Source organism: Macaca nemestrina, chromosome 10 (genome assembly GCF_043159975.1).
Source record: "Macaca nemestrina isolate mMacNem1 chromosome 10, mMacNem.hap1, whole genome shotgun sequence".
NCBI lineage: Eukaryota > Metazoa > Chordata > Mammalia > Primates > Cercopithecidae > Macaca > Macaca nemestrina.
This window is the reverse complement of record NC_092134.1, coordinates 134,942,658-134,957,033: the sequence shown is the minus strand read 5'-3', so window position 1 is coordinate 134,957,033 and position 14,376 is coordinate 134,942,658. Positions and strand designations below refer to the sequence as shown.

Below are 14,376 nucleotides of genomic sequence, written 5' to 3'. Positions count from 1 at the left end.
CCCCCCAGCTCAGTCACCCCCCTCACCATGGGGTTCACACCTCTCCAGGCCTTGTCACCTCAACAAGGAAAGGTGGCGTCTCTGAGATCTCTTCACAGGGAGCACCTGGGAGCTAGAGAGACACACAGACACACCCATAACTGCTTTAAAATCCTGAAATGCAATACATATTCAAGGACTTCATTATTAGTTTTTTAAAACTGTAAGAACAGAGTGAGCCTGGTTTTAACCTCTCTGCCACAATAACACCGTGTACATCTGTCTTTTACTGTTTGTTCCTTCTCCAGCAGCTGCTGCCTGGCTGGCTGACTGAAGAAGAGCCTCTGGTACTCTGGGAGGAGGCCCTCGGTAAAAGCGTGAGCACCACGATCACGTCTCCGGACGCCGCACACGTTAAGGTCACCCACAGACCACCATTCCCAATGCCTAGAAGGCACGAAGGGGCCTCCTGCTCTTTGTAAATGTTAACTCTCCTAAGCTATGTTGTGTTGAAAAATTTTAACTGCAGTCCACACATACTTCTTTGTTTCAGTCTTGTTTTTATCCTAGAAGCATATTATTATGGAAAATTAAGTTTGCAAGGTTGAAGGGTTTTCTGAAAGTCGACTTCTAATCCTGGAAGAAAAAAAAAAAAAATGGGCCAGATGTGGTGCTCACGCCTGTAATCCCAGCAGTTTGGGAGGCTGAGGCGGGCAGATCGCTTGAGCCCAGGAGCTCGAGACCAGCCTGGAAAACACGGCAAAACCCTGTCTCTACTAAAAATACAAAAAAATACAAAAAAATACAAAAAATTAGCTAGGTGTGGTGACATGTGTCTATTCCCAGCTACTCAGGAAGCTGAGGTGGGAGGATCACCTGAGCCCAGGAGGTGAAGGCTGCAGTCAGCCTAGATTTGCGTCACTGCACTCCAGCTTGGGTGACACAGTGAGACCCCGTCTCAAAAAAACAAAAAGCAAAAACAACTGCATAAAAAATCATTACAGAAGGGAGCTGGCCGAGCACAGTGGCTCACGCCTGTAATCCCAGCACTTTGGGAGGTCGGGGTGGGCAGATCACCTGAAGTCAGGAGTTTGAGACCAGCCTGGCCAATATGGCAAAACTCCATCTCTAATAAAAATACAAAAATTAGCTGGGCGTGGTGGCGGGTGCCTGTAGTCCCAGCTACTCAGGAGGCTGAGACAGGAGAATCACTTCAACCCGGGAAGCAGAAATTGCAGTGGGCCGAGATTGTGCCATTGCACTCCAGCCTGAGCAACAAGAGCAAGAGTCCACTTCAAAAATAAAAAGGGAGCTAATGTTTTTCATTTAAGGGAAAGGAGAAGAACTTTCAGTATTTATACATCTCACACACACATCTGCAGTGGTGGCCTCAAGTATTCAAGATACACATTCCCACAAATATAGTTCAAAACTACTCACCAAGTTACACGCTAAGAGCACATGCATTGTAAGAATGCTACATTATATTTTGTAAGCATCTGTATCCAATATTTTAGCATACTGGCAGTTTTCCCTTCAGGTGCTGTATGCCTAAATTATTACATGTTTAGTCATTCATTTTAGAATTTATTACTTCCTTTAGACAAAAGAAATATATTTAAACGTAAGCTACTAAATTAATGACTTAGGGGAAAAATTACTAAATTAACTTGGAAGTTCAACTTTGCAAACTGTATTTGTTGGACCTCATGTAAGCTAGAAGATGAGTTTTTTAAATTGTTGTGTGTTTCCCTGGAGGATGGAAGTCTCCTCTTGTCTCTCATCCACTGTGCACACCACTGCAGCCCGCGCCTGTCCTCCACGGCGCCACAGTGCGGCCTGCAATTCACCCTGTACCACGCCTTCCACACCTTACCTGAAAGTCACTAAGTATAACCAAGAAGGAAATGAAAAGCAGATAAATGACCTCCACCCCCACATCCAGCACGCAAATGTTAGACATTCATCAAAGTAAAACCAAAAACCAAAAACCCATGTTAGCTCACGATTGTAACTGGTAGAGTTATGTGCATGGCAATTTTAAAAGTCCAGTTAAGTAAAAACCTAATTGAAAGTCTCAAGAAATGCGAAGTTTATACAAGAAGACATCTGCAAACATTGACAGTGAGGAGAGGACTTCACTCTGCATCCAGCCTGTCCTGGAAGCCACGGCCAAATGCCAGGCTGTATAGATCTGAAAAGCAGAGAAAAACAAGCGTTGAAACGTGTACAGTCTCAGCAATGTACAAATTCAATGTAGGATGCTCAGAAACCTTGAATTTCCAATCAGAAAACAGGAACATGAGCAAGTTCCCCAGCAGTGCCCACCTTCTGCCTATGGCACGTGTAACAGGATCGCTGGCCACCTCGGGGGGACAGAGGCTTCCTGGTCACATTCGCTCTGGCAGCCACACAGCTGGCCCCACCACAAACACCTGGCTAATACTGAAGAACCACCCGCTCCCTGGGCTTTGCTCACTCTAGCCGGGAGAGAGTATTTACAGAGTACATTATCGACTGAACCCTCGTTCAATGCGTCAAGCTTGTTGAAGACAGTGAACTGAGCAGAGCAAATGTTCCCAGTTGGATGGCACTCAGTCACAACAGCAGCAGCCACTGTTCACAGGGTGCTGGCTTCGTGCCGGGAACAGTTCCAAGCATCTTCTTTCTGTCCGAGCAATGTGCACTGCAACCCTGTGGGGCCGTTTGCAACGTCCACCAGAGTTCTGAGGCAGCCGAGTCCAGGCTGTCTGTGGGCCTCGCCGTGTGGCCGTCCACGTCCCCTGCAGACCAGACCTCACTGCAGGTACCACGGGTTCCAGAGCCGTCTTGAGGCACATGCTCCCTTTGCCACCTCTTCCTGGCCCCTGACACCAACCCTCACCACTGCTGCCAACACTTTATTTTCTCATGGCTCCTGAGGGGCCTGTTCTTTCTGCCCTTCCCTGCTCCCTGCGTCCGGCTTGGAGGATGCCCACATCAACGCCAACGCTCATGTAATCACCACCCCTTCCATGGGGCTTGATGCCTAGGAGTCTCAATATCAGAAAGTCAGATTCCTGTGCTTGTTGGAGAATTTCTTCCCATTGTGGAAGTGAAGGAGATCAAATTCTAGGTGCCTGCAATCACCTCATTTCCACAGCTAAGCAACTTCAGTAGCAGCACAAAACAAAAAAGCTTTTTTAAACTTCTTTTATACAAGCTAAATACAATTTAATTTTTACATCCACGTTCTCATCAGCTCCCACCTGATGAGCAGGCAAATGGTAATTTTCAAAGAAACAAATTGTTCCATAATTTTAACACTTAGCATTATCACTATTAAGCAAGAATTATCCCAAAAATACACGATGATCTTGTTCTCACATTCAAAACTTGATTGTCACACAGTGAAATAGCACTTAATGCAAAGGAATGTTTCTTTTCAGGTTTCTGCTCTGGAAAAAAAGATTTCTGGCAAAGAGATAAACAATTATGTAACTATCCAAAATGCCTCCTAGAAAAATAATGTCATTAGTTAGTTCTTTAAAGTGTTACAAATGCAGTTGAGTTTTAATAGTAATTTGTCCACAATTATCAAAAGAATCTTTAAAAATCTTAAAACTGAAAGAATAACCATAAATGGATATAAAACGCAAAGCAGAAGAGTTAATATTTGGGATAGAGTTTGGCCCATATTTTTAACATATGCATAGTTATTTATCTAGCTGAAGTATATCCCTCTCCTCCTAGGCTCTTCAACAAGCCTGATTTTCAAACATAGACTGGCTTTTGATACATGAAGGCAGCTTTAAAAGATGTCAGGATCGGGCCGGGCACAGTGGCTCAAGCCTGTAATCCCAGCATTTTAGGAGGCCAAGGTGGGCCAATCTCTTGAGGTAAGGAGTTCGAGACCAGCCTGGCCAATACAGCAAAACCCTTCCTGTATTAAAAATTTTTGTAATTAGCCAAGCGTGGTGGCACACACCTATAATCCCAGCTACTCGGGAGGCTGAGGCAGGGAGAACTGCTTGACACAGGAGGCAAAGGTTGCAGCGAGCCAAGATCGCACCACTGCACTCCAGCCTGGGTGACAAAGTGAGACTGTCTCAAACAAGCACTTAGACCTCAGAAAAAGCTTGAGCATCCCCCGCCCCAACCAACCCAAGGAATCACATGGCAATGGTTATCATGTGATTTCGACACAAAAAAGTTCTGTTCTCTCTCAACACAATGGTAAACACTTGCCATCAGCCCACAGAAACTCCCAGGACCCAGTAACACCGGACTAGCAAGAATAATGGGCACGTACACAGTGTTCAGCTGCAGAAAGTGATGGCACCAAGAATGTGTGTGTGCTCAAACCAGATTCCTCGCTTTCAGGGTGGAGGGTCTCCCCGGGAAGATCATCCAGCGGGATGGTTTCCACTTCCACCATGAGGAGGAAACGGGGGTTTCCTGAGGGCACTGACAGGACTTGGGTCTCTGCCCTTGTCCTCTGTCCTGTTACGGGATGAGGGTGGGCTGAAGGCAGGTTCTCCCTACATCTTCCGGGCAGGAGAGATGGAGCTGACAGGTGGACGACGGCTTTTCCAAAATGTTCCCATGTTTATAACCTGTTATCGACCTGCTTTCCCTGGAGATCATGAAGCCGCATCATTGCTTCTCTTGCATTAGTGACAATCCGTTGGTACGGCCTCTGGGTCAGCCTCTGCGCGGGTCTGAGTCACTCACTTGTGCCTTGGCCTCAGCATGCTCGTCTGTCAAATGGGCGGCCCCACAGACCAGTGACTTTCAACCGGAGTTCCAAGGAGGTTGCCCAAGGACAGGCATGGGGAAGAGGAGGAAGAAAGCTGTCCGAGGAAGGGGGGAAGGGGAGGGCTGTCCAGGGAAAGGGAGGGGGAGGAAGAGGAGCATGGAGGGAGGAGCAGAACGGGGGTTCTCTGAGGAGGAGGACCAAGTTGCTGAGGTGTCTTGGAGTCAGAGGTGGCATTGGGTTGGGCTCTAGGCCCTCTGTTACATAGTTTTAGGCTTTAACTATTTGTTGTTTGTGGACACTTTAAAAGATTTAATTTGAAGAAAACCGGAATTGAGGATACCTTGCTTCTAAAACACAATTTCTCAGGCCTGAGACTAAGTGCTAGGCATTGCTCATTCTGTTACTGTCATTTCCTCCTATTTAAAATCAGCCGAACACCCACAATCTCCCTTCAGTGTAAGCATCACCTTTTCAGAGGATCTCAAACAGCAGAGTGAGCAGCCCTTGACACCGGCCTTGTGCATGAGGAGTGAAGAGCAGACGTGCAGTGAGGGCTGCGGACAAGGGAGGCCGAGGCCCAGTACCTCCCTGCACCGCTGTGCTCTGCCAGGCCTAAAGGACACCCTTGCCTCTGGGGTGAACAAGCAGCACAAGCTATCGACACTTATTCCAAAGGAACAGGAAGAAAATTCAAATGAAGTTAACACTGTTATCCCAACACAACACTGCAACAGCCCAGAAACAGAAGGGCCAGTGAGCCTGAGATGGGTGGTTCCCACAGAGGGACAGCAACATTGGCATTAGGGCTTTTTGGCAAAAAAAAAAAAAAAAAAGACAAAAAAGGTAACATGGGCCACCCATTATTTCCTGCCAGTGGAAAGACACCCACAGGCCCCCAGACGCCAACGGTCCCCTGGAAACGAGCCCATGCAGTGCCTCGGGTCTTCACACGAGCAGGCACGTGTTGTCCTCAGCACCCCCACCCGGGACACACACACACCACACTTGGCTCCCACACCTGAGGGTCCAGGAGAATGGCAGGAAGTCCCCGCAGGACAGGGCATCCTGTGAGGGCACTGCAGGGCTACGCACCTCAGAGAGGCCCCCGGGCAGGTGCTCTCTCCCCAAAGGATGAGCCAGTCCTGACCACACCCAGATCGCGGTGGCCTCCAAGCCAAGCGCCAACATCTCACGTCCAAAGGGATGCGCAGGTACCTGCTGTGCGTGGAGCCCAAGCCCCTCGCAGAGCTCAGGACGAAGCCAGTGTCTAGTCCCGGGGCCGTCACCAGCCAGGAGAGGCGTCCGGGGCCCTTCCCAGCAATGGCCATGGGAAGTAACAACTCAGGCCCATCAGGGGCTTCCTCACTATGCAGGTTTTAGAAGTGGAGACAGAGGTTCAGGTCTAGTGGCACAAACATCGATGGACCCCATGGAAATGCGGGTGCGGCCCCTCCATCCCACCAGCCTTCATGGCTGCTCCTTTCTGCTCCCATCACACATGTCCCCACCCAGCCAAGCCCCTTCTCCTTTTCCACACTGGATTCATCAAATCAAATCTCGCTGTCCTTGGCAAATGTACCATTAATTTATTTACTGCCCAGAACAAAAGCACACTCCAGTTAACATGACACCCCCGCTATGATAGAACCACCTTAATTCAGACATGATGTGGATGAACAGAGGGAGGAGGGGTCGAGGGCCGCCCTGGAATCGGCAGCTGTTTTCTGGGGAAAGCCTCCATCCCACCCGAGCCCGACATCGTGCCACACTGTCCCCATGGTGTCCGAAAGCTCCAGGAAGACAGGGTCACTCTGACCCCTTCACACCCACAATGCCAAAGAGGAGCAGGTGTTGAGGAAAAGTCTCCTGCTAGTGCTGAAGACAAGAGTAATTCCTCGTGGTGCCCAGAATGTCAGAAGAAAACAAGGCACCATGTGGACGCCTTCCAGGTGAATTTTGGAATGATTCTACCGAATGCCAGTCATCCTTTTTCAGAACAAAATCCATACAACATGTGTCGCCAGCAGAGAGATGGTCCCTTTCACGGCTTACAAACACACCTACGTTACACTGAATTTATCTCAAGCCACCCTCTCTGCGCTAATGTAAAACGTCTCCCTTATTAACCAGTAGCCTTTCTCATCTGGTGTTTTTTAACAAGCAAGAGGGCCCTGTAACACTCAGGCATTGTCTAAAACGTCAAATGGAAGCCTAAAATCCTCTTCCATGCAGCTTCACTGCAAAGTATTTTGATGTGAGCCAAATCGTGCTATTCCTACACCTCCATAGGAAACTCAATGCTTCATCAAGGAGAGCAGCATGATTTCTGCTAGGCACAGAAACTGGAGGGGTGGGGATAGGGTTGAGGGAACATTACATAGAAAGCACACCCCGATAATCACCTGCATGAGAGCCACACTGGCCGGCAGCCCCGGTCGGCTCAGTCTCTGCAGTCACAGGTGTGAGGCCTACAGGGCAGACACCTGGCACTGCTGACCACCCCAAGGTCATGGCCTCTGCCCCTTCTCTGCTGACCATCAGTTCTAAGCTTCTGGCAACACCGCCTGCTGCCCTGCCTGACTGACTCCTTCACGAAAAGCAAATGTTGCCAGGATAGCTTATGAGTACATATGCCAGGAAAGCAGCTCTGATTGATGCTGAAACCCCCTTCTCACAGCCCTGGCATCTCCCCTACCCCCGATGTGTACATGCTTGCAGCTCTGACCTCGCTCAGTGTCCACATAGGCTCTGTCCCCTGGACAGCCCAATGCAGACTCAACGTTGAGTCAGAAATGCACAAAGAGGCTGACAGTTATGAACCACCTGCCTGTCCCCCGAAACACAGGTTGAAATGCTCACCCTCAATGCGATGCTGTCAGGAGGTCTCTGGGAGGTGATGAGTTCCCAAGGCTGGAGCCCCGTGAATGGAGTTTGTGCCTCAGACAAGGAGCCCAGCAAATCCATCACCCTCCCACTGTGTCAGGGCCAGAGAGAAGGTGTGTGTGAACCAGGAAGGGGCCCACACCGGAACCCACCCGTACGGCACCCTGATCCCGCCTTCCAGCCTCTAGAACTACGAGAAATAAATTTCTGTTGTTCATAAGCCATTCAGTCAATGGTGTTTCGTTACAGCAGCCTGAGCTGCCTGAGATGACAATGCTCACCGTCCTACAGAGACGGCTACTCCCCTCTCCCAGAAAGAGGGGATTAATTAAAATCCCTGTCTCTCCTCGCCACCACCACAGATCTCATTCCCCCACCCTGTAAGCCAGCAGATGCTACGATTAAAGGAAAAGGAGGATCGTTTTAGACCAGCCCCTCCTTGTCAGTCTGAAGCCTTTGACTTTGCCCACTTCCACGGTGGCCGTGTCACCGGATTCCCCATGCCAGCTCTGCATCTGTACCGGGTCCCAGGCTCTGCACAGACTTCTCCAGTTGCCCATCCAGCACACCTATTTCCCCTTCACCTTTGCAGATTGTCCTTCGATCCGCAATATTCTGGTTGCCTCTCTACAGCCCAAGGCCTTCCAATCCAGCCATTCAGGGTGAGCTCAGCCGTGCACTGGAGTCCTTGGCTCAGGTAACCCAGACCCAAGCCATTGGCACCAACGATCTACTGGCTGTGGGGTCTGCACAGCCACCAGCTGCCCCAGCCACACCAGGGCCTGGGAGGGGAGGCAGAGAAAGCTGTGAAGCTGCCAACAGCCGTGTGGGGACAGGAGCCTCTGGGATGAGGATGCCATGGAAGGAAATTCAGAGAAAGAGCCCCAGGGCTGGACGGGTCATGTCCAAAGTCTGCACTGCTGAGTTTTTGAGGTTTCTGAACTCAATCGCTGACCCCGCGTGGCGTTGGACACGGCAATAAAGCAAGACCCTCCCCCCCTCCCCCCCCCACATACACGGGGCCTCTGCCCTGGTGGGAAGTCCGGCCTGGGCGCTCAGCTGGCACAGCGAGCCTGGAAGTGGGCCGATTCAGACGGCACGCCTGAGCTCAATAGGGACAGACACTGTCTCCTGCTTATCTCCAACACTTTCTCTGCATGTCTAGTTACAAACAGACGACGCAGTCTCGGAAGCACAGATCCCAGGCCTCCCCCTGCTCCTCTCCTTGGTGCCATTGACAGGGAGGGGCCCGTATGGCCTCGAAGCCGCACATCCACAGCCACCCTGCCGCTGAGACAAGGGCCTTTGACGGTTACTTCTGCCAAAGAACCCTGCTCCATCTTGGAGCACACCATGGCGGGAGGGAAGCTCCACCTGGAGAAACAGCGATGCTTCTCCCCAGGGCCAATGGAGGGCACCCCCCCACCCTGCATTCAGCAGCTTACTTACCTTCTGGAAAACATCTGAATTAATGGGGAACACTAAAATGAAAAGGTCACGCAAGAAAGTTTAGCAGGCCCTGTGAAGTCTCAGCAAGTCCAAAGGTTTCTGAACCAAGACTGCTGGGGTCGACGAGCTTACAGGCAAAGTTTCCACACGGGCCTTCAACAAGCAACGCTCAGCAGAGAGCGCCACGCTCTGGGCAGAACCTCAGACACCACAAAGTCACATCAGAGCCAACAGCAACTGAAATACAGCGCTCTCCTAAGATGTGTGCGTTACCTGCAGGAAGTCACTAGACACTAAGATGGGGGAAGAAAAGGATAAGATTAAAAACAAATTTAAAGTAATTTCTGCATACAAAAAAAATTCTATATCCACTGGCTTCCTTTCTGGGAGTAGTAACTTTTACATGAGATGCACATCCCAGTTGGAAGGAGTCTGGGTTTTCCATGGGCAGAGACAAGGGCTCTCCAGGAAATGTGAACCCTTTCTCACTCACTGAGCCGCGTTCCCTGAGGCCATCCTGACCTGCCTGAGCACCTCCCTGCTCTGCCTCCAGCCAGCTCCTTCCAGCACTCACCCCGCTGCTCCCAGAGCCTACACTCGCCCAGGATCTACTCTTCTGCTGCTGTCAATCTTCTCCTGCCAAACTTTCACTTTAGGGTAAATAAGTTGGAAACTAAAAAGTTGTAAGACCCCTTGGTTTTTTAAAAATTTGTCTTCTCAGAAAACAAAGAACACTAATTCTACTTCCATGGTTTAATATCTTGCCCCCATCTGCATGCTCATGGATATGTGCTTTTATATATATTTTAATCAAAACTTATAATACTGTTGGCTACATTCAGTTTAATTACATTTGAGGTAAGAAGTTTTAAATTCAGTGAATTCAGGCACTCAAAATTTAAGCCCTCTGACATCTATTAACCAAATGGAAATATGACAGGTGGATATTACAAAAATCAAGAGAAGTGTTTAATATAAATCCTGGACTTTTAGATATTTCCAGAAATGTAACGTATATATTAGTACACAAACTTGAACATTTTCACAAACCTTTGAACTCAAATTCCATTCTTAACTTTTACAGGTAAATCAATATCCATGTGTGATTTTAAGCAGCTTAAGCATAAGCTCTTAAAAACCACCAGAAATGCTGGGGGCAAATTCCACTGAGCAGTAAATAATGAACTGCACCCAACAACCCAGGTACCTCCCCCTGAGGCATCTGGAACATGAGGATTAGGAGCAGCCTTTTGTTTCTGAGGTGCCCGAGAGTGGGGAATCCCAACTCCCCAAGTCTAATAAGGCCTCAGCGATAAGGAAAACTGGTTTAAAAAAAAAATCCCTGCCGGCTCCCTGCCATGGGCTCCTCCCTGCCACGGGCTTACAGATCTCACTTCCTCTCCGTCCCCCAAAGCCTGACTCCTGGTCCCAGCCCTGCTGCTCACTGGGGTGAGGCCGTGGGTGTCACTGCACCTGTAAGGGGAGAAGCTGGTCAGGATACAGGATTCCTGGCTATCCTGCCAGTGCTCAAGCTGATACTGTAACTTTGTAGTGAGTTACTTAATGCAAAGGTTTAACTTCTGAGTAATTCAGATATGTGTATTCTAACACGGAAATCCTGAACGTAGAACACAGGCCACACCCTCACACAGATGCTATCTGGCTAGCACTCTTTGGCTAGCATTCTTTCTTGTTTGCCTTTTCAATAGACGTTTTTAGAAGCAGTTTTCAGTTCACAGCAAAATCAGGAGGAAAGTACAGAGTCCTCACATTTCTATCTTCTTCCCCAGCACAGGCAGAGCCTCCATCATTCTCCTGCCCCCACCGGAGCAGCACTTCTGTACGACCGACAGACCCACATCAATGCGGCACCACCACCCAGAGTCCACAGCTCACACGAGGGCTCGGCCTGCTGCTGCTCACTCTGTGGGTTTCACAGACATGGAACGGCATGGATCCCCCATGAAAGCCCCATCCGGAGTTGCTTCCCCAACCTACACATCCCCCTATGCTCCTCCTATTCATCCCTCCCTTCCCCAACCCCTGGCAGCCGCTGACCATTTTACTGTCTCCACAGCTTTGCCTTTTCCAGACTGTCCTGCGGTTGGACTCACACAGCAGGCAGCCTTTCCAGATTGGAGACTCACTTAGCAACATGCGTTTAAGATCCGTGTCTTTTCATGGCTTAGTGGTCCCGTTCTTTTTAGTGCTGAATAATATCCCAGTTTCTGACGTAACACAGTTTATCCATTCACTTACTGAAGCACATCTTGGTTGCTTTCTAGTTTTGGCAATTGTAAATAAAGCTATAAAGCTGCTGTCAACATCTGTGTGCACATTTCCTCGTGGAAGTAAATTTTCAGCTCCTCTGAGTGAACGTCCAGGACTGTGATTGCTCCTGTGGTCGGAGTGCTTAGTTCCATGGAAAACTGCCACGCTGCCTCCCACAGCAGCTGCCCCACTTCCCCCAGCGATGAGTGATGGTCCTGACGCCCACACATCCACCAGCTCATGGTCGTGTCAGAGTTCCAGTATTGACCAGGCTGGTGGGTGTGCATTGGCGCCTCGCTCTATGACATAAGACGTGGGCCATCTTTCCACGTGTAGATTTGCCATCTGTGTATCTTCTTTGCTGGGGTATCTGTCCAGGTCTTTTTTCCATTTTTAATCAGGTTGTTCATTTTCTTGTTTTGAGAGTTCCTTGCACGGTTTGGATAACAGCCTTTATCAGATGAGTCTTTTACAGATACGTTCTCCTCGTCTGTGGCCTGCCCTCTCATGCTCCTGAGATACTATTATAAAAAACATTTTAGACAGAAGATGGACCTCCCAGCCCACCGCGGTTCTCATTTTGGCCATGGTCACCACCCTCCCAGCCCTGGTTCCCACCTTTCCACGATCTGCTTGTCCTATGGGGGTCGCTCCATACGAAGTTCCTAACATATCTCCAACGATGGCAACATAAAAGCAGGCAGTTTGCAGGTAGGAAGGAGCTGAAGGAGGCCGGAGCAGAGTGTGAAGGCCAGCGGCTTCATCCTTCGGGGACAGGCAGGCCTCTCAGATGTCCCTCTGGGTCACCTCCCAAATGAAGTACCTGCCTTGGCCATGGGCAGGAAGCAGGACCTGGCCCAGATCTCAGCGTATTTGACCTGGCACGGCATTTACAGTTGAGCCTCCGTAACCGGAAACTCTACTCTGGGGAGAACACATTTTCATTATCAAGGCTTATTAATTAAGAAACCAAAGAGCAATGTCTGGAGCGAGGATGCAGGGACTCTGTGTGACCCACACGCTCATTTCCACCTGACGCAAAGGACCCTGGAGTGAGGGTGCAGTGCCTGCTCTGAGTCACCAGCACCCTCGTCGTTTCTACATGAAGAACCCTGTGAGTCTGTCCCAGGACTTTTTAGCCTAGACTTAAAAATTCACAGCCCAGGAAACCCTAACCATTTTAGGAACCTGAGGGGTGGGCCAAGGGGATCTCACAGTTTGGTGCTGGCTGTGGGGGCAGGAAAGGGCGGCTGGGGCTTCCCGCAAGCACTCCCGGGAGGCCGTGCACTGGCCCGAGGCTGGTTCCACCTCCTGTCCTCGGTTCTCATGCCCAGCAGTGACAGGAGCGCTTCTTCCGGAGCAGTCCCTGGCTCCAGGCCCCAACATCCATGTCCAGGCCCCTAGTGGGGCAGCTTCTACCCAGGGAGGCTTGGACTGGAGACAGCCTGGAGCTCTAGGCAACCACCTGCTTCCCGAAGTGGCTGCAGACAAACTCCTGCTTCCAAAACCTGGCATGGGCTGTGTGAAGCCTGGAACATGGGAGGCGCACTTCGCAGGGTCCCTGATCAGATGCAAAAGCAAGGCTAAGAGCAGGAAAATTATTTAATTACCCTCTTGGTCATCAAATAAAGTCATAGTCACTTAGACCTCTGTGTGACTAGAAGTATACACATTATAGAAGGGTATATAAATGTAAATACATACATGCTTATTTTTGTTTCATATACCTTACATATATATATGCATACATGCATATATATAAAACATTGATAAACCATAGTTAAGATTTCAAATCTCAGTCACAAAGATCTCAGAAGCAAATTACTATCCTTAAATTCTAAACAAAGACGTAACATTTTAGATTCTTGTGAACAAAACGTTCTCTATTAGCATTTTATTTTAAAAACTAAGATTTCTATTTTAAATAATCACTTTCACTGAGAGATTCTATAACTTGCTACATACCTTGATTTCCAACAATAGCTCATTAGTTTCAGAAAAACTGCTCTACGGGACTTTTGCTATTTTAAAGCATAATGATGTCTTTCTCTCTATACCCAAGAATACAAAGATGCCCGTGCAGATGTTTCCAAAGCAATTCAGATGAGATGGTCTAGACACACAGTTTAGGACCATCACATTTTCAAGAAAAAAAAAAAAAGAATCACATTTTCAAGAAAAAAAAAAAAAAAAAAGAATCTCATTTTCAAGGGCAGAAGATCAAGACCAAATCCAGGATGTTCTGAAGGGGTCACCTTATATTTAAATTATTTCATGTATTTGTAACTTGGGTGGAACACATCCTTAAAGATAACGAAATAATGCACCACAGCCCTTAAAACCCGCAGCATAGTATCTCTTTTGTTTGACATACACTTAATTTTGTCACATCTTCATTTTATAATTTCAAGATTTCTAAAGCTCCTAAAGCCTCAAATCGAGAGAGAATTTGACTTTGGCAATTCCCAAAGTCACAAGCAGGTTGTATGTCCACAGCTATTTGGAATGTGGTTTCTGATGGAAGCTTCATGAATGCACATGAAATCCCTCTGGACTGCAAAGACTGACTCAGCGTGTCTCAGAATGAAAATATATACGTTTGTGATGGACAACAGAACAGATCCTAATTACTAAAACAACAGGAAACTCTACAGCACTTCTCATACAGAACTTCTCATACAGAACGAATGCAAAGTGTTTGAGGAAAAGTCTTTCCAAGTGAAAATATCAGAGCTGATTGGAACAAAGAAGATTCTGAAGATGATCCTGCCTGCTTTATGAGACTTTTAGAATTTTCCTCATCGGCAAGTGAAAATGAAGCTCCTGCTTGCCCACTGAGGACAGGGAGAGAACAGGGTAGGATAACAGACCTTCAAACACTTCATAGGGGGAGAAAGGAAGACAGGCCAGTCCCGTACACCCATTGGCACACCCACACCAGCTGTGCAGATAACTGTGATGGCTGGGCATCTCAATGAGACAGCTGGGCATGGGTGATCTGCCAAAAGACAAGATGGCCAAGTTTGGGCGGAATCCCTGGAGGGTGGTCACTCCAG

The 14,376-nt window shown here is 48.6% G+C and overlaps 1 long non-coding RNA gene across 1 annotated transcript in view; it reads right to left on the bottom strand.

The window, feature by feature from the left end:
• Nucleotides 1–1,275: 1,275 nt before the first annotated feature.
• Nucleotides 1,276–14,376, bottom strand: part of LOC139356894 (uncharacterized) — an 82,363-nt gene continuing 69,262 nt past the window's right edge. Inside the window, exon 3 of the long non-coding RNA XR_011609405.1 lies at nt 1,276–2,173. This is a non-coding gene — a long non-coding RNA (uncharacterized lncRNA). The remainder of the gene's footprint in view (nt 2,174–14,376) is intronic.